The sequence below is a fragment of the Odocoileus virginianus genome, chromosome 30 (assembly GCF_023699985.2).
Source record: "Odocoileus virginianus isolate 20LAN1187 ecotype Illinois chromosome 30, Ovbor_1.2, whole genome shotgun sequence".
NCBI lineage: Eukaryota > Metazoa > Chordata > Mammalia > Artiodactyla > Cervidae > Odocoileus > Odocoileus virginianus.
The window spans coordinates 40,194,740-40,213,574 of record NC_069703.1 but is presented as its reverse complement, the minus strand read 5'-3'; the positions used below and the strand labels follow the sequence as shown (position 1 = coordinate 40,213,574).

The 18,835-nt window shown below is 41.9% G+C and overlaps 1 long non-coding RNA gene across 1 annotated transcript in view; it reads left to right on the top strand.

The window, feature by feature from the left end:
• Positions 1 to 1,044: 1,044 nt before the first annotated feature.
• The window catches only part of LOC139032152 (uncharacterized), a 36,544-nt gene continuing 18,753 nt past the window's right edge, over positions 1,045 to 18,835 (top strand). The window contains exons 1-2 of the long non-coding RNA XR_011484674.1: positions 1,045 to 1,141; positions 8,491 to 8,567. This is a non-coding gene — a long non-coding RNA (uncharacterized lncRNA). The remainder of the gene's footprint in view (positions 1,142 to 8,490; positions 8,568 to 18,835) is intronic.

The window sequence follows — 18,835 nt, the reverse complement described above, 5'->3', positions numbered from 1 at the left end:
GCATCACCTGGAAAGCCCTGTAAAGGGCAGAGCTGGGATTTGGCCCAGGTCCCAGGTCTGTGTAACACCAGTGACGCCGGCTGGGACAGTGGGGGCTCATCCTCTGCGAGCCCTGCCACTCCCTGCCCTAATGAATGAAGGCCACAAAAGATAAAATCAGACATGAAACTAGATAATGAAGTTAACTTAAATATGAATAAAATCTCCAATAATTAAAAAAAAAAAGAAAAAGCCCAGCTCCTCACGTTGATGTTGCCACTTCCCACCAGCCCACGACCCTGGCGAGCCCTCTCTGATGGGCGCTCTTCAGCTCTAGGACAACGTCTATTGAATGTCAGCCACAGTTCCTGCCCTTCCTAGGGCGGAGCGGGGAGGAGGAGGACCCTGAGCGTTGTTACCATTAACTTCACTGGGGAGGCCTTTCTTCAGGTTCCAGATGACAGGGTCTTAGGGCAAGAGAAAGGGCTTTGGATGGCAGAACCTGGGTGGGAAGGAGATCCCCACAGGCTGGAGCTACTGAGGGAGACTCACGGGGAGCGACTCCACATGTAACTGTGCGTTTAGCATGCAGTACGAAGTTCTGAACTGAGATGAGAAAAACAAATCACTGGCTCAGGTTCAGAGGGCAGAGACTGGTTTTGATGGGTACTGACAGGAGCTCAATGCGAACCCATAGAAATCGGGTGTTTACTATGTATTAGATACTCACATGAGCTTTATCCTCCCAATACACTTTCAAGGTTGGTGACAATAGTATTCAGGGCAAGAGAAAACTGAAGTTCAAAAAGCTAAAAGTCACAGAGCTAGTAAGTAGAGAGATGAGATTTGAATTTTGATTTATTTGACTCTCCTTGGTGGCTCAGATGGTAAACAATCTGCCTGCAATGTGGGAGACCCAGGTTCGATCCCTGGGTCAGGAAGATGCCCTGCAGAAGGAAATGGCTACCCACTCCAGTATTTTTGCCTGGAGAATTCCATGGACAGAGGAGACTGGCAGGCTACAGTCCATGAAGTCACAAAGAGTCAGACATGACTGAGCAACTAACACTTTCACTTTATTTGACTCTGAAGTCAGCTCTCCTGTGCACGTTATTGCCTTTTAGGACATGTTAATAGAGGACAGGAATCTAGAAGAAGCGAGGTGAGAGTCCTGTTTAATTGGGAGACTGGGATCTACATGCCCTTCTGGACTTTGTTGAAATGCCTCCAGACTAAAAAGGGCATGGAAACAAGGTCACATGAATAAATTAATTCATTTGATAGCTTTCTTAGGTTGCTCTCATGTTCTAGGTTCTCTTGTAGGCACTGAAAATAAGGAGGTGAAGAAGACTGACAAAGTCCCTGTTCTCATGGGGTTTATATGCAATTTATCCATGAAATATTAGATTATATATATAATATACTAAAATATACTAAATATGTGTGTTAGTCAGTCAGTCATATCTGACTCTATGTGACCCCATATTAAATATGTGTATATAATATACTATGTAATGTATATGTAAGTATGTTTTGTATGTATATAGTATGCATGTATATATTTTATGACATGTGTGCTCAGTCCTATCCAACTCTTTGTGACCCACAGACTGTAGCCTACTAGGCTCCTCTGTCCATGAGGTTCTCCAGGCAAGAATACTGGAGTGGGTTGCCATTTCCTACTCCAGGGGATCGTCCCGACCCAGGGATTGAACCTGGGTCTCCCGCATTGCAGGCAGATTCTTCACCACTGTGCCACATGTATAAATCTCTCTATATGAAAATCTCTAGTACTTTTTGTTAGGTACCTGTAAATGAAGTTACTGGCCTATATGGTGGTTGATACAGAAACTGCCAAACTGTTTTCCAAAAGAGCTATACTATATAACACTCCTAATGTATGAGAATTCTAGTCACCCTATATCCTCATCAACACTTGGTATTGTCGGATTTTTAATTTTAGCTATGATTGATATCTCATGATATTTTTAATTTATATATCCTGGATAACTAATAACATCATATTTAATAAATTAATATGTGTGTATACATGGTTGTTATGGTTATTCTTCAGTCGCTAAGTCCTGTCTGACTTTGCCACCCGCTCATAGTGCAGACACTATGGTTTGCTGTCCTACACTATCTCCCAGTCTGCTCAAATTCATGTCCATTGAGTTGGTGATGTCATCTAATGATCTCATCCTCTCCCACCCTCTTCTCCTTTTGCCTTCAATCTTTCCCATGATCAAGGTCCTTTCCCATGAGTTAGCTCTTTGTATCAGGTGGCCAAGGTATTGGAGCTTCAGCTTCAACATCAGTCCTTCCAATGAATATTCAGGGTTGATTTCCTTTAGGATTGACTAGTATGATCTCCTTACAGTCCAAGAAAATCTCAAGAGTCCTCTCCAGCACCACATTCAAAAGCATCAATTCTTTAGGTTCCGCCTTCTTTATGGTCCAACTCTCACATCCGTACGTGACTACTGGAAAAAAAATCACAGCTTTGACTATGTGGACTTTTTGTTGGCAAAGTGATATCTCTGCTTTTTGGTATGCTGCCTAAGTTTGTCATAGTTTTTCTTCCAAGGAGCAAGTGTCTTTCAATTTCATGGCTGTAGTCACCGTCAACAGTGATTTTGGAGCCACCCCCAAAATAAAATCTGTCACTGCTTCCACTTTTTGCCCTTCTATTTGCCATGAAGTGATGGGACCAGATGCCATGATTTTAGATTTTTCAGTGTTGAGTTTAATCTAACTTTTCCACTCTCTTCTTTCTCCCTCATCAAGAAGCTCTTTAGTTCCTCTTCACTTTCTGCCATTTGAGTAGTATTATCTCCATATCTGAGGTTGTTGATACTTCTGACAACCTTATTCCTGCCTATGATTCATCTACCCCTTCAATTGACATGAGGCACTCTGCATATAATTTAAACAGAGTGACAATATACAGTAGGAAGTCAAAAAAATACCTGGAAATACCTGGAGTAACAGGTAAATTTGGCCTTGGAGTACAGAATGAAGCAGGGCAAAGGCTAATAGAGTTTTGCCAAGAGAATGCACTGGTCATCGCAAGTACCCTCTTCCAACAACACAAGAGAAGACTCTACACATGGGCATCACCATGTGGTCAACACCAAAATCAGATTGATTATATTCTTTGCAGCCAAAGATGGAGAAGCTCTATTCAGTCAGCAAAAACAAGACTGGGAGCTGACTGTGGCTCAGATCATGAACTCCTTATTGTCAAATTCAGACTTAAATTGAAGAAAGTGGAGAAAACCACTAGATCATTCAGGTATGACCTAAATCAAATCCCTTATGATTATACAGTGAAAATGACAAATAGATTCAAAGGATTAGATCTGATAGAGTGCCTGAAGAACTATGGATGGAGGTTCATGACATTGTACAGGAGGCAGGGATCAAGACCATCACCAAGAAAAAGAAATGCAAAAAGGCAAAATGGTTGTCTGAGGAGGCCTTACAAATAATTCTGAAAAGAAGAGACATGAAAGGCAAAGGAGAAAAGGAAAGATATACCCATTTGAATGCAGAGTTCCAAAGAACACCAAGGAGAGATAAGAAAGCCTTCCTCAATGATCAATGCAAAGAAATAGAGGAAAACAATAGAATGGGAAAGACTAGAGATCTCTTCAAGAAAATTAGAGATACCAAAGGAACATTTCATGCAAATATGGGCACAATAAAGGGCAGAAATGGTAGGGGCCTAACAGAAGCAGAAGATATTAAGAAGAGGTGGCAAGAATACACAGAAGAACTGTACAAAAAAGATCTTCATGACCCAGATAATCATGATGGTATGATTACTCACCTAGAGCCAGACATCCTGGAATGCGAAGTCAAGTGGGCCTTAGGAAGCATCACTATGAACAAAGCTAGTGGAGGTGATGGAATTCCAGTTGAGCTATTTGAAATCCTGAAAGATGATGCTGTGAAAGTGCTGCACTCAATATGCCAGCAAATTTGGAAAACTCAGCAGTGGCCACAGGACTAGAAAAGGTCAGTTTTCATTTCAATCCCAAAGAAATGCAATGCCAAAGAATGCTCAAACTACCTCACAATTAAACTCATCTCACATGCTAGCAAAATAATGCTCAAAATTCTCCAATCCAGGCTTCAATAGTAAGCCAACCATGAACTCCCAGATGTTCAAACTGGATTTAGAAAAGGCAGAGGAACCAGAGATCAAATTGGCAACATCTGTTGGCTCATTGAAAAAGCAAGAGGGTTCCAGAAAAACACCTACTTCTGCTTTATTGACTATACCAAAGCCTTTGAGTGTGTGGATCACAAGAAACCATGGAAAATTCTTCAAGACATGGGAATACCAGACCACCTGATCTGCCTCCTGAGAAATCTGTTTGCAGGTCAGGAAGCAACAGTTAGAACTGGACGTGGACAACAGACTGGTTCCAAATCAGGACAGGAGTATGTCAAGGCTGTATATTGTCACCCTGTTTGTTTAACTTACATGCAGAGTACATCATGAGAAATGCTGGGCTGAATGAAGCACAAGCTGGAATCAAGATTGCTGGGAGAAATATCAATAACCTCAGATATGCAGATGACACCACCTTTATGGCAGAAAGCAAAGAACTAAAGAGTTTCTTGATGAAAGTGAAAGAGAAGAGTGAAAACCTGGCTTAAAACTCAACATTTAGAAAGCAAAAACCATGGCATCTGGTCCCATCACTTCATGGCAAATAGATGGGGAAACAGTAGAAACAGTGGCTGACTTAATTTTCTTGGGCTCCAAAATCACTGCAGATGGTGACTGCAGCCATGAAATTAAAAGACACTTGCTCCTTGGAAGAAAAGTTATGACCAACCTAGATAGCATATAAAAAACAGAGAGAAAAAAAAAAAAAACAGAGACATTACTTTGCCAACAAAGGTCCGTCTAGTCAGAGCTATGGTTTTTCCAGTAGTCATGTATGGATATGAGAGTTGAACTATAAAGAAAGCTGAGCACTGAAGAATTCATGCTTTTGAAATGTGGTGGTGGAGAAGACTCTTGAGAGTCCCTTGGACTGAAAGGAGATCCAGTCAGTCCATCCTAAAGGAGATCAGTCCTGGGTGTTCTTTCGAAGGACTGATGTTGAAGCTGAAACTCCAATACTTTGGCCACCTGATACGAAGAACTGACTCATTGGAAAAGGCCCTAATGTTGCGAAAGATCGAAGGTGGAAGGAGAAGGAGACAACAGAGGATGAGATGGCTGGATGGCGTCACCAACTCAATGGACATGAGTTTGAGTAAACTCCGGGAGTTAGTGATGGACAAGGAGGCCTGGCGTGCTGCGATTCACGGGGTCGCAAAGAGTCGGACACGACTGAGCTACTGAACTGAACTGAACTGATACAGCCTTGTCTTAACTCCTTTCCCAATTTTGAACCAGTTAGTTGTTCCATGTGAGGTTTTCACTGTTGTTTCTTGACCTGCATACGGGTTTCTCAGGAGACAGGTAAGGTGGTTTGGAATTCCCATCTCTTTAAGAATATCCCACAATGTGTTGTGATCCACACAGCCAAAGGTTTTCATTTGGTCTATAAAGCAGACGTATATATTTTTCTTGAATTCTCTTGCTTTCTCTATGACACAAAAAATGTTGGCAATTTGATCTCTAATTCCTCTGCCTCTTTTAAATCCAGCTTGTGTATCTGAAAGTTCTTGGTTCACGTACTGTCAAAGCCTAGCTTGAAAGATTTTGAGCATAACCTTACTAGTATGCAAAATAAGTACAACTGTATGGTAGTTTGAAAATTTTTTGGCACTGTCCTTCCTTGAGATTGGAATGAAACTAACTTTTTCCTCCAGCCACTGCTGAGCTTTCCAAATTTACTGACATACTGAGTGCAGCACTTTAGCAATAGCATCTTTTAGGATTTGCAATAGCCCAGCTGGAATTCTATCACCTCCACTAGCTTTGTTCGTAGTAATGCTTCTTAAGGCCCACTTGACTTCACACTCCAGGATGTTTGGCTCTGGGTGTGTTCCCATACCACTGTGGTTATTCAGGTCATTAAGACCTCTTTTGTACAGTTATTCAGTGTATTCTTGCTCCCTCTTCTTAATCTCTCCTGCTTCTGTTAGGTTCTTACCATTTCTGTCCTTTATTGTGCCCATCTTTGCATGAAATTTTCCCTTTGTATCACAAACCATCTTGAAAAGATCTCTAGTCTTTTCCTTTCTAATGCTTTCCTCTATTTCTCTGCAATGTTCATTTAAGAAGGTCTTATTATCTCTCCTTGCTATTCTCTGCAACTCTGAATTCAATTAGGTATATCTTTCCCTCTCTCCCTTGCTTTTCACTTCTCTTCTTTCCTCAGCTATTTGTAAACCCTCCTCAGAAAACCCTTTTTCCTTCTTGCATTTCTTTTTCTTTGGGATGGTTTTGATCACTGCCCCCTATAAAATGTTATGAACCTCTGTCCATAGTTCTTCAGACACCCTGTGTACCAGATCTAATCTCTTGAAGTTATTCATCACCTCCACTATATAATCATAAGGGATTTGATTTAGGTTAGACCTGAATGGCCTAGTGTTTTTCTCTACTTTCTTCAGTTTAGCCTGAACTTTGCAATAAGGAGCTCATGATCTGAGCCACAGTCAGCTCCAGGTCTTGATTTTGCTGATGGTATAGAGCTTCTCCGTCTTTAGCTGTGAAGAATATTATCAGTCTGATTTCAGTATTGACCATTTGGTGATGCCATGTATAAAGTCATCTCCTGTGTCATTGAAAAATTGTGCTATGACCAGACTGTTCTCTTGACAAAACTCTGTCGTTGATATATTATACATAATATATCATACATATTAATATGCCATAGATATAAAGTAGTGATAAGTTTCATGAAGGAAAATGAGAAATGGGAAGGGACTAGTAGAGAGGGTGGTCAGGTAAAATCGTGGTGACTAGATGAAAGAAGTGTTTATGTCCAGGTGAGAGGTGGGAGTGACTTGGATGTAGACGTGGTATAGGAAGGCATGAGAAGTGGTCACTTACCCAGAAGCTCTTTAAAGGAATCAGATACTCATTCTAAAAAGATTTTCAGATGGACACAGTGCTGCCCTCCAACCTCAAAAAGGTTGTCATATGGACCGGAAGTTGGTTCTATTCTGGGGGCCACAAAGAACTAGGAACATGAGTAAAGCCAACAAAGATTCTGGTTTCACCCTGCAAAGACAAAGACCCTTCTGTCGCTTCTGCCCAAAGGTGGAACATGCTTGCTGGTGGAGGTGCACAAGTACAGATCAACTTTCACGACTGTAAGGTAGTGGGAAATTAACCTCTCTGATCAAAAGACATGGATGAAATCCTCCCTCTTCTATTATCTGTGCAACAGCCAGAACCAAAATACTTGAATATGAACAAAGTGATCCTGGGATCAGAGCTTCACCCCAGAGCTTAGTCCAGGAAGACTTCTCATGGGATAAGGAGATGGAGAGAGAATTTTTTACTGAAATCCATTTTTAAAAATTAAAAACAATACATTAGTAGTAGATGTTCATTACAGAAAATTTGGAAAGTATAAAAAGAAAATCAAAATCCCCTGTAACTGCCCTCCCCACCAGAGATAACGACTGTTATTTTTGCATGCATTCTTCTGGGTTTTATTAGTCCCATGTGTATATAAATGAAAGCTGAAATGTACTTTATATTCAGTTTTGTATGCCACTTTTTTCTCTAGCTCTTAATTTATAAGCATTTCCCAACGTAAATTTCTTGTGAAAGTTTCATTGTGAATGACAGCTCAATCAATATTCCATCATAATTATTTTTCATTCATAATTGATTCAGCCAATCTGCCATTGTTAGGCATTTAGATGGTTCCCAGCATCTGGCCATTAAAAATGATGCTGGATGACGAGCTCTGCACATACATCTTTGTGTCCATCTCTGTTTATTTCCTTATGACCAATTTCTGGCCTCACCAGGTCGAAGGGTATGGGCGTATTTAAAGCTTTTAGTACAAGCTGTGAAGTTGTCACTGGGGAGAGCTGACCTGGGTTCCACCCCCTACTCCAGGTCTAAGAGCATCCTCAAGCCCTCCTCCTTCAGCACTGACTTTCCTCCTTTAGCCTTCTCTCTTGACTCCCTTGGGACACACAATAGAAAAGGATTATCTTCTGAAATAACTTAATTATGTTTTTATCTGAAGGTATTTTAAAAAGTCAACATAATTACTCCAGTCCCATTAAGTTTAATTTGTAGCAAATTATGCATTTAGCATGAAGCTAGGGTTGCTTTGCTGGCTGCAGTAGAGATGGGGTTTGGCTGGCTTTTTGTTTGTTTTGGTTTTTTTTTAATTGTCTCAGTAAGTTCACTTCTTTTTTTACTGTTTTATTTATTTATTTTAATTGGAGGATAATTGCTTTACGGTATTGCCATGGTTTTTTCCACATATCAGTATGAGTCGGCCATAGGCATACATCTCTCCCCTCCATCCTGAACCCCCTGCAACCACCCTTTCCACTCTATCCCTTTAGGTTGTCACAGAGCATCAGTTTTGGGTGTCCTGCTTCATGCATTGAACTCGCACTGGTGGAGATAACAGCACAACTGGGTAAGCAACTCAAAGTCATTTCTTAGGAAAGGGTTATTTCCTGGTGGGAGCCTCAGTGCCTTGGAGCTCCAGAGTTATACCAATACCCCAGATGACCCAGAAGGCAGAGTGTTTTAGTTACCTATTGCTGCATAACAAATTACCCCAGGATGCTTAGTAGCTGAAAGCAACAGACATTTATCTCACATTTTCTACGGGTCAGGAATCTGGGAGTAGTTCTAGTTCAAAAGTCTCTCAGGAAGTTGCAATCAAGGTTGACCAAGCTGCAGTCAGAGGAAAATGCAAGATGCTCCAAGTTCACCCGCATGGGTCTCTCCAAAGAGCTGCATCTTGGTGCAACACCTGGCTACCCCCAGAGCAGCACTTGGCACAGCAGCTCCAAAGCTGAGCTAAACTCAGAAATGCCATCCCATCATTTTTGCTCTATTACACTTATTAGAACTGAGTCAGGAAGTCCAGCCAGCACTCAAGGGAAGTGAATACCTAGAGGCCAGGATCAGTTCAGTTCAGTACAGTTCAGTCGCTCAGTCGTGTCTGACTCTTTGCGATCCCATGAACCGCAGCATGCCAGGCCTCCCTGTCCATCACCAACCCCCGGAGTCCACCCAAACCCATGTCCATTGAGTCAGTGATGCCATCCAACCATCTCATCCTCTGTCGTCCCCTTCTCCTCCTGCCCTCAATCTTTCCCAGCATCAGGGTCTTTTCCAATGAATCAGCTCTTCACATCAGGTGGCCATAGTATTGGAGTTTCAGCTTCAACATCAGTCCTTCCAATGAACACCCAGGACTGATCTCCTTTAGGATGGACTGGTTGGATCTCCTTGCAGTCCAAGGGACTCTCAAGAGTCTTCTCCAACACCACAGTTCAAAAGCATCAATTTTTCAGTGCTTAGCTTTCTTTATAGTCCAACTTTCACATCCATACATGACCACTGGAAAAACCATAGCCTTGACTAGATGGATCTTTGTTGACAATGTCTCTGCTTTTTAATATGCTGTCTAGGTTGGTCATAACTTTCCTTCCAGAGTAAGCGTCTTTTAATTTCATGGCTGCAATCACCATCTGCAGTGATTTTGGAGCCCAGAAAAATAAAGTCTGTCACTGTTTCCACTGTTTCCCCATCTACTTGCCATGAAGTGATGGGACTGGATGCCATAATCTTAGTTTTCTGAATGTTGAGCTTTAAGCCAACTTTTTCACTCTCCTCTTTCACTTTCATCAAGAGGCTCTTTAGTTCCTCTTCACTTTCTGCCATAAGGGTGGTGTCATCTGCATATCTGAGGTTATTGATATTTCTCCCGGCAATCTTGATTCCAGCTTGTGCTTCCTCCAGCCCAGCATTTCTCATCATGTACTCTGCATATAAGTTAAATAAGCAGGGTGACAATATACAGCCTTGACATACTCCTTTCCCTCTTTGGAACCAGTCTGTTGTTCCATGTCCAATTCTAACTGCTGCTTCCTGAACTGCATACAGGTTTCTCAAAAGGCAGGTCAGGTGGTCTGGTATGCCCATCTCTTTCAGAATTTTCCAGTTTATTGTGATCCACACACTCAAAGGCTTTGGCATAGTCAATAAAGCAGAAGTAAATGTTTTTCTGGAACTCTCTTGCTTTTTCGATGATCCAGCAGATGTTGACAATTTGATCTCTGGTTCCTCCGCCTTTTCTAAAACCTGCTTGAACATATGGGAGTTCATGGTTCACATATTGCTGAAGCCTGGCTTGGAGAATTTTAAGCATTACTGACTTGCGTGTGAGATGAGTGCAATTGTGTGGTAGTTTGAGCATCCTTTGGCATTGCCTTTCTTTGGGATTGAAATGAAAACTGACCTTTTCCAGTCCTGTGGCCACTGCTGAGTTTTCCAAATTTGTTGGCATATTGAGTGCAGCACTTTCACAGCATCATCTTTCAGGATTTCAAATAGCTCAACTGGAATTCCATCACCTCCACTAGCTTTGTTCATCATGATGCTTCCTAAGGCCCACTTAACTTTGCATTCCAGGATGTCTGGCTCTAGGTGAGTGATCACACCATCATGATTATCTGGGTCATGAAGATCTTTTTTTGTACAGTTCTTCTGTGTATTCTTGCCACCTCTTAATATCTTCTGCTTCTGTTAGGTCCATACCATCTCTGTCCTTTACTGAACCCATCTTTGCGTGAAATGTTCCCTTGGTATCTCTAATTTTCTTGAAGAGATCTCTAGTCTTTCCCATTCTATTGTTTTCCTCTATTTCTTGGCATTGATCACTGAGGAAGGCTTTCTTATCTTTCCTTGCTATTCTTTGGAACTCTGCATTCAAATGGGTATATCTTTCCTTTTCTCCTTTGCTTTTCACTTCCCTTCTTTTCACAGCTATTTGTAAGGCCTCCTCAGACAGCCATTTTGCTTTTTTGCATTTCTTTTTCTTGGGGATGGTCTTGATTCCTATCTCCTGTACAATGTCACGAACCTCCATCCGTAGTTCATCAGGCACTCTGTCTATCAGATCTAGTCCCTTAAATCTATTTCTCACTTCCACTGTATAGTCATAAGGGATTTGATTTAGGTCACACCTGAATGGTCTAGTGGTTTTCTCCACTTTCTTCAATTTCAGTCTGAATTTGGCAATAAGGAGTTCATGATCCAAGCCACAGTCAGCTCCTGGTCTTGAGGCCAGGATCATTGGGAGCCATCTTCAGGGATACCTACCACCTTGGAAGTGGGAAAAAGGGAGGAGGAAGAATGACCTTTAGATCACTGGGCAAGCCAAGGTTCACATTTCAGCACGTCTGAAGAGCTGAAAAGCAGCTCTTAAACAGGCCAGCTGGGATGAGGAGGGCAGCAAAATCACACCCTGTCTAGAACGCCATGCCCCAACAGCCAAGAGTTGCAATTGAACTATTGTAGGCAGAAGTTTGATGTGGTCAGGAAACTGTGTAACTCAGATTGGGACCTGAGCCCACAATATTTTAATTGAGATCACATACCTGACTTCATGCAGCTCAGGTTCTTGATGTCTCATTACAGAAAGAAATCAGTGCAAGACAAAAATGATAGGTAAGAAGTAGATGTATTTAGAGAGAAACATATGCCACAGACAGAGTGTGTGGGGGCCATCTCAGAAGGTGAGAGTAGGACCAGGGTAAGGGGTTATCAGTTTGTATTGAAGTAGGTAATTTCATAGGCTAATGAATACAAGGACTATTCTAGCTATTAATATTTGGGGGAAGGGTGGGGATTTCTAAGAACTGAGCCCCTTTTTGCCCTTTATGGTCAGCCTTGGAACTCTCAAGCGCTAGAGTCCGTACTTGTGTGGTATTTCTTCCCAATGTGTGACTTGTGTTTTCATTTTCCCAACAGTAACTTTCAAAGAGCAAAACTTTTAAATATTGGTGAAGTACATTTTATCATTGTTTCTATTAGTGCTACTTTTGTGTGTCCTATCTACCTTTCTCACTCCAAAGTCTCAAATATATTATTCTTTTTTTTTTTTTAATTTATAGATTTGTAGTGTTAGCATTTAGGTCTAGGATCCACCTGAAGTTGATTTTTGAGTATGGTACAGTGTTAAGTAGGAGCCTAGATTTACTGTTTTTCTGTATGGCTTTTCAACTGGTACAGCATACTTTGTTGAAAACAGTATTCTTTTTACCACTGAATTAATTATTATAATCATTGCCTAAAACAAATTGATTATTTGTATGGGTCTATTTTTGATGTTTCCATTCTATTCCACTGATCTACTTGTCCATTCTTATTCTGTCTTGGCCATAATAGTCTTTAGTTAGTTTTGAGATCAAGCAACATGTTTCCTTTAAGTCTGATCATTCTTTTTGAAGAGGTTGTTTGTTTTTTGTTTTTGGGGTTTTTTTAGGCTTTGTAGGTCTTTTACAGTTCTGTATATCTTTCAAAAGTAGCTTATTCTAAAAGTGGGATATTTAGATTGAATCTGTGGATTAAGTTTTTAAGGATTCTTAACAATATTGATTCTTTCAATCCATGTATATGATATGTCTTTCCATATGTGAGTCTTTAATCTCTCTCTGCTCTGTCCACAGATTTCAACATCAGAGTTTTTGCACATTTAAAACAAATATTTCTGGGTGTTCATTATTTTGAATCGCTTTTTTATAGTTTCATTTAACCATTTTTTTGTTGCTACTGTATCAGTTGAACTGTGTACATCCACTGTAACTTGCAACCTTGTTAAGTTCTGTTATTATTTCTTGTCAGTTTTCTGTAGATTCCTTGGGATTTCTTATAAAAACAATTATGTTTTTCTGAAAGAGAATTTTATTTTATCCTTTCTAAACTTTAAGCCTTTCATTTCTGCCTTGCCTTATTAAAGTTACTAGAGCCTCTTGTAAAACATTGTTTATAAATGACTTAAATGAACATCCTGAAATAGCTCCTGAAAAGAGTTATGCATTCAGTCTTTAATTACTAAGAATAATGCTGTTATAGATTTTTCATAGCTATCTTTCATAAGATTGAGAAAATTCTCTAGTGTTATTAGTTTATAGAGAGGTTTTCCTAAAAGGATATTGAATTTATCAAATATATTTTCAACATCTCTTAAGATGATCCTATCTTCCCCTTTATTTTGTTAATGTAATAAATTAATTTGCTTGATTTTCAAATATTGAACTTACCTTGAATTCTTGAGATAAACTCAATTTGGTCATGATACATTATCTTGTTTATATATTTCTGAATTCAATTTGCTACTGTTTGATATTTTCATATCAATATTATTGTGCTACATTGATTTCTTAGTTTTTTTCCCTAATGTCATTTTTGAGTTTTGTATCAAGGTTATGATGGCCTCATACCAGTTGGGAAGTTTTCCCTCTTCAATTTTATGAAAGAATATGTGCAAAATTAGTATTTTTTTTCCCCTAAATATTAGCAAAAATTCAAAAGTGAAGCCACTTAAGTCTGGAACTTTCATTGTGAAAAAGTTTTCTATTGTAAATTCCATTTCTTTTATAGACATAGGGCTATTCAGTGTTTCTGTTTCTCCTTCTGTTAATTTTGATAAGCTGTGTTTTAAGAAATTTGCCCAGTCCATTGGAGTTGTTTTGAATTTATCTGCATAAAATGGTAACATTCTCTTATTACCATTTTAAGGAGCGTACTATCTTAGTGATGCCCCCTTTACCATTGCTGATCTTAAAAACTTTTAGTTTCTCTTCTTTTTTCCCCAACTAAGAGATTATTAACTTTATTAATTCTTTTAGTGAATCTGTTTCTGGTTTTTGTTTTTGTTTTTTTTTTTTTTTTTTGGTATTTTGAATTGTTTGTCTGTGTTCTATTATACTGGTTTCTGTTCTTTTCCCAGCTTCTTAAGATACTTAGATCATTGATTTTAAACTTGTCTTCTTTTCTAACATAAGAGTTTTAAACTCTTATAATTCACTCTCAGCACTCTTTTAGTTACATCCCACAAATTTTGAAATGTTACTATTTTCTTATAATTCAGTTTAAAATATTTTTTATCTTTCTTGTGATTTCTTCACTGACCCACAGGTTATTTAGGCATGTGTTGCTTAATTTCCAAATATATGTGAGATTTCCATATGCAATATTGCTATTAACTCCTAGTTTAATTCCCTTCTAAGGAGTAAAATTACTCTCTATGATCTCAACTCTTTTTAACTCATGATATGTGTTTTATAGTCCAACACATGATCTCTTTTGGTGAATATTCCATGTGCACTTGGAAAGAATGTGTAATCAGCAATTGTTGAATATAGCCTTCTATTCATGCAATTACTTCAAGAGCAAAACCTGGAGGTATAGGGCTTGGCCCCCAAGAGTTCAGCCCTCCTGAGCCTGTCATTGCCTATCACACAGTGAACAGCTCCTCCAAAGCCACAGAATGGGGAAAATGGGGCTTCTTTACTGGTCTGAGCAAGTAGCAGACACAGATCGACAGGGGTACCTGGACACAGATACACACAGCCACTTAGAGCAAGAAATATAGAGGTATACCCTTATAGAGAGAAGCACAGGAACAGATAAATAGTTCAACAGAACCCATGAACCAACACTATACAGACAGACAGACACATACAGAGTGTCAAAGCGGCATAGAGACAGACATGGATACTCAAACTCACACACAGATAATCAGAAACATCCGATCACACACACATAAGCACTACACCACCTGGGTTCAGGTAAGCCCCCAGGCTCAAACCTACTGACACAGACAGAGATATTCACATTGACAAAAACTGGTGACAAAATAGAAACACAAAGACCCAGAAGTCAGAAATAGACATAGAGCAGAAACACAGTCACACAAATACACACTTGTTTATAGACCCAGAAATGGATGCTGAAACAGACACAGCTCTGCAACCACAGAGAACCTGCCTGTAGAACATTCAGAATGATACTCACAACAGACAGATACAGATATACAGGCACATGGAAGAAAGTGTGAGCCCAGGGAGATATACAAAAGAATGTGGGTGCATGCATGGACACACACAAACACACATAGACACGATCATGAACCCCCAGACACACCGAGGCTCAGGATCCCATGCCACAGATGCAAGTTCATGCATGTCCACATGATGGACCAGGCACAGACACACACAAGGACGTGCACTCAGCTCTGCCATGGGCCCAGGGACCATAAATTCACGCACACGCAGACATGCAGACTCCAGAGCAGGTCTCCACCCAGACACAGAGGCAGTCTCGGGCCGTGGAACCCCCAGGGCTAGGTAGGGATCTAGGCAAGCAGAGGCATTAGTGGTGGGGTAAGGGAGAGCCCCAGCCTGGTGGGTTTAGAATGAAATGAGCAGCTGTCCAGCCCTGCCCTGGCCTCTGAGTGGGACTGACCTGAGGTTGAGACCAGTCATCTGGGGCTCCCTTGACTGTGCCTGGAGAACCCTGTGCAGTCTGGGCTCTCAACGAAGAGGACACCTCTGCCATTCAGGTGCAGTGACCACACTCACAGCCCCACACTGCTCTGCTCGCTCACCTGCCCACAGGCCACCCCCCGCTCTGCCTCCCCTAACCAGCTTTGGCCACTACCCCCACCCATCCCCCACCCTTGCCCTCTGACCCATCATTTTGTTGACTGCTTCACGGCCCTCACCCACACATGTTTATTTGATTACTGTCTCCCCACAACTCTGAACACAGGGGCCAGTGCCCAGTGTCCAGAACCATGTTTGACACCGAGCAGGTCTGTCTAGTCAAGGCTATGGCTTTTCCAGTAGTCATGTATGGATGTGAGAGTTGGACTATAAAGAAAGCTGAGCACTGAAGAATTGATGCTTTTGAACTGTGGTGTTGGAGAAGACTCTTGAGAGTCCCTTGGACAGCAAGGAGATCCAAGCAGTCCATCCTAAAGGAAATCAGGCCTGAATATTCATCAGAAGGACTGATGCTGAAGCTGAAACTCCAATACTTTGGCCACCTGATGCGGAGCACTGACTCGTTGGAAAAGACCCTGATGCTGGGAAAGATTGAAGGTGGGAGGAGAAGGGGATGACAGAGGATGACATGGTTGGATGGCATCACCGACTCAATGGACATGAGTTTGAGTAAACTCCGGGAGTTGGTGATGGACAGGGAGGCCTGGCGTGCTGCCCTCCATGGGGTCGCAGAGTCGGGCACGACTGAGCATCTGAACTGACTGACTGACTGACTGACTGACTGAGGGACCCACTAGTTGGCTGACGGAGTGAATATGCAGGTCTCCACTGCGGCTGTGCATTTACACTCAGCCACTGCTCACGCATCCAGCAGCCTTGGTGATCTGGAACAGACATCAAATTCTAAACACCTTGAAGCTACCCAGGGTCATGATCCAAGGCACAATGGTAATAGTGAGCATTATCAGTTATTGCTATTTTCATCAGAAGTGCTCCCTTCACATCCTCAACCACAGAGCAGAAACTCCTACTGCAGACACAACTTGCGATCTAGTTCCACTGCAGCAGGACATTGGAGGGGTGGGGGGACTGCTAGAACAGAAACAGTGACACCCGCAAGAAGAAACATGTGGAGCCTGGAAAACTCTGTAAAGCAGACTGGAGAATGCTGGGGAGAGCAGGCTGGGCCTAAGTGCAGGGCAAAGGTCTCCAGGGACGTCCTGGGGTTAGGACTCATAAAGGACCAGAGGAGGACACTAGGCCACGGAGCAAACTTAAAGTGTGCTCCACAGTCCATTTTCTATAATTGCAGGGGCCGGGCTCGGAGGTGCATTTTATAGATCGTTTTTTATAACCCACTTGGCTTTAGTGCGGAAAAATTACAGAAGAAACCAGAAATCACTTGTCATTTTACCTGCAGAGATTCCTCCACTTTGCACTTGTGGTAGAGACAGGTGTTGATTCTCTGCTCTATTCCGATGTCATCAAATATGCTTCATTGTTATTGGCTACATTCCATCCTGTGGGTACCCAATAGATTTACCTATCTATTCTTCTCCTGAGTTGTTTCCAATTGTCAACTGCCGTCTTCAACCTTAAAATGATCATCCTTATTAGTAAAACCTGGATACTCAGTCTTCACTGTGTTTTATGATGGTAGAATCACGGCGGGGCGGGGGATGTAAGTGTTGTTAAGATTGATGACCCACGGTGTGGGTGGAATTGATATAAGCTGAGCATCAGGGAATTTTCACATTTTAGATGTTAAAGTAACCTAAGAATGGAAGGTAAATAGTTAACTGTGATTTAGAAGACCCAGTGAGTTTGAAAGCTTTCTCCTGGACTGTTACCAACTAGTAACCAGGATCCTGGGTGGTTAAACTTCTGCATGCGGGCATGTGTATATGCATGAGGGTGTGTGTGCACATGTGTGCGTGTGTCCAACACCCCTTCCAGGTGCATGGTGCACTTCTTATCCATCATTTCACTAGTACTATCCAACCCTCCGTCAGGTATACAGAGTATGCTGGGCTGTGCCTAGTTGCTCAGTTGTGTCCAAATCTTTGCAATCCCATGGACTGTATCTTGCCAGGCTCCTCTGTCCATGGGATTCTCCAGGCAAGAATACTGGAGTGGGTTGCCATTCTCTTCTCCAGGGGATCTTCCCAACCCAGGGATTGAACCCAGGTCTTCTGTATTGCAGGCAGATTCTTTACCATCTGAGCTACCAGAGAAGCCCAAGAATACTGGAGTAGGCAGCCCATCCCTTCTCCGGGGGATCTTCCCCACACAGGAATCAAAATGGGGTCTCCTGCACTGCAGGCATATTCTTTACCAGCTGAACTACCAGGGAAGTCCATACAGAGTATAGTGTTCCCATTTTACAGATGACAAAACTGAAGCACAGGGGTCGTATATCATATAAGAGAGAAGAGCATGAGCTTTGGGGGCCGACACATGGACTCCCATCCTATCCTGCCTCTGAGTGACCTGGGCCTGTATCTTCCCCCATATCTCTGAGCTTGCCCTCTTGTGGATAGAATGGATGCAGAAACACTGTTGTGAAGATAAAATGAGAGGTTGGATGGAAGCTCCTGTGCCTATAGCTGGGCATCACGTAATGGGAGCTGTGGTCGTCGTTAGGAGAACCTCTTTTTCCAAGTCCCAGAGGCAAGATATGGACCCCTGTCTCCCACCCCCAAGTACAATTCAGTTCAGTTCAGTTCAGTCGCTCAGTCATGTCCGACTCTTTGTGACCCCATGAATCGTAGCACGCCAGGCCTCCCGGTCCATCACCAACTCCCGGAGTTTACTCAAACTCATGCCCATCGAGTTGGTGATGTCCAAGTACAGTACATATTCTAATCACTTGAACCTTTGGACCTGAGGAGGAGAAAGCTTAGATAACTCTATATATGAGGTTTTCTGTGCTGGGCCCCCAGAGGCTCACCTTGCTGCCTATGAAAGGAGACAGCTTTCCTGCCTAAGCCAACTTTTAATATAATACAGCCCAAGAAGGTCAATGGTTGTTGCCTTGTGGCCCATTAAGACTGGAAGATAGTTTTCCATGCTGAATTGAGCCTCAGACTGTCTCAATGTCCTCCCAACTTGGTACTTGGTGTCCTGCATTCCCCCAGATTTGGGGCCAGAGGGACCGGGCAGAAACTGCTTTTGGAGGGAAGAGAAGACTCCTCCATCCTGGTCTTTGGGAATGTATTCCAGCTGCCCGCCCAGGCCATGCAGGGTAATGGACAGCCTTTCTTTCATGCTCTCTGGGAGATGGACTCCTCCTTAATCTGCTGCTGTGTCATTAAGTCAGAAAACATTTGCTTGTGGGGCTCCTGATGGCCTTTAGAAACTGCAACTTAAACATCAACCA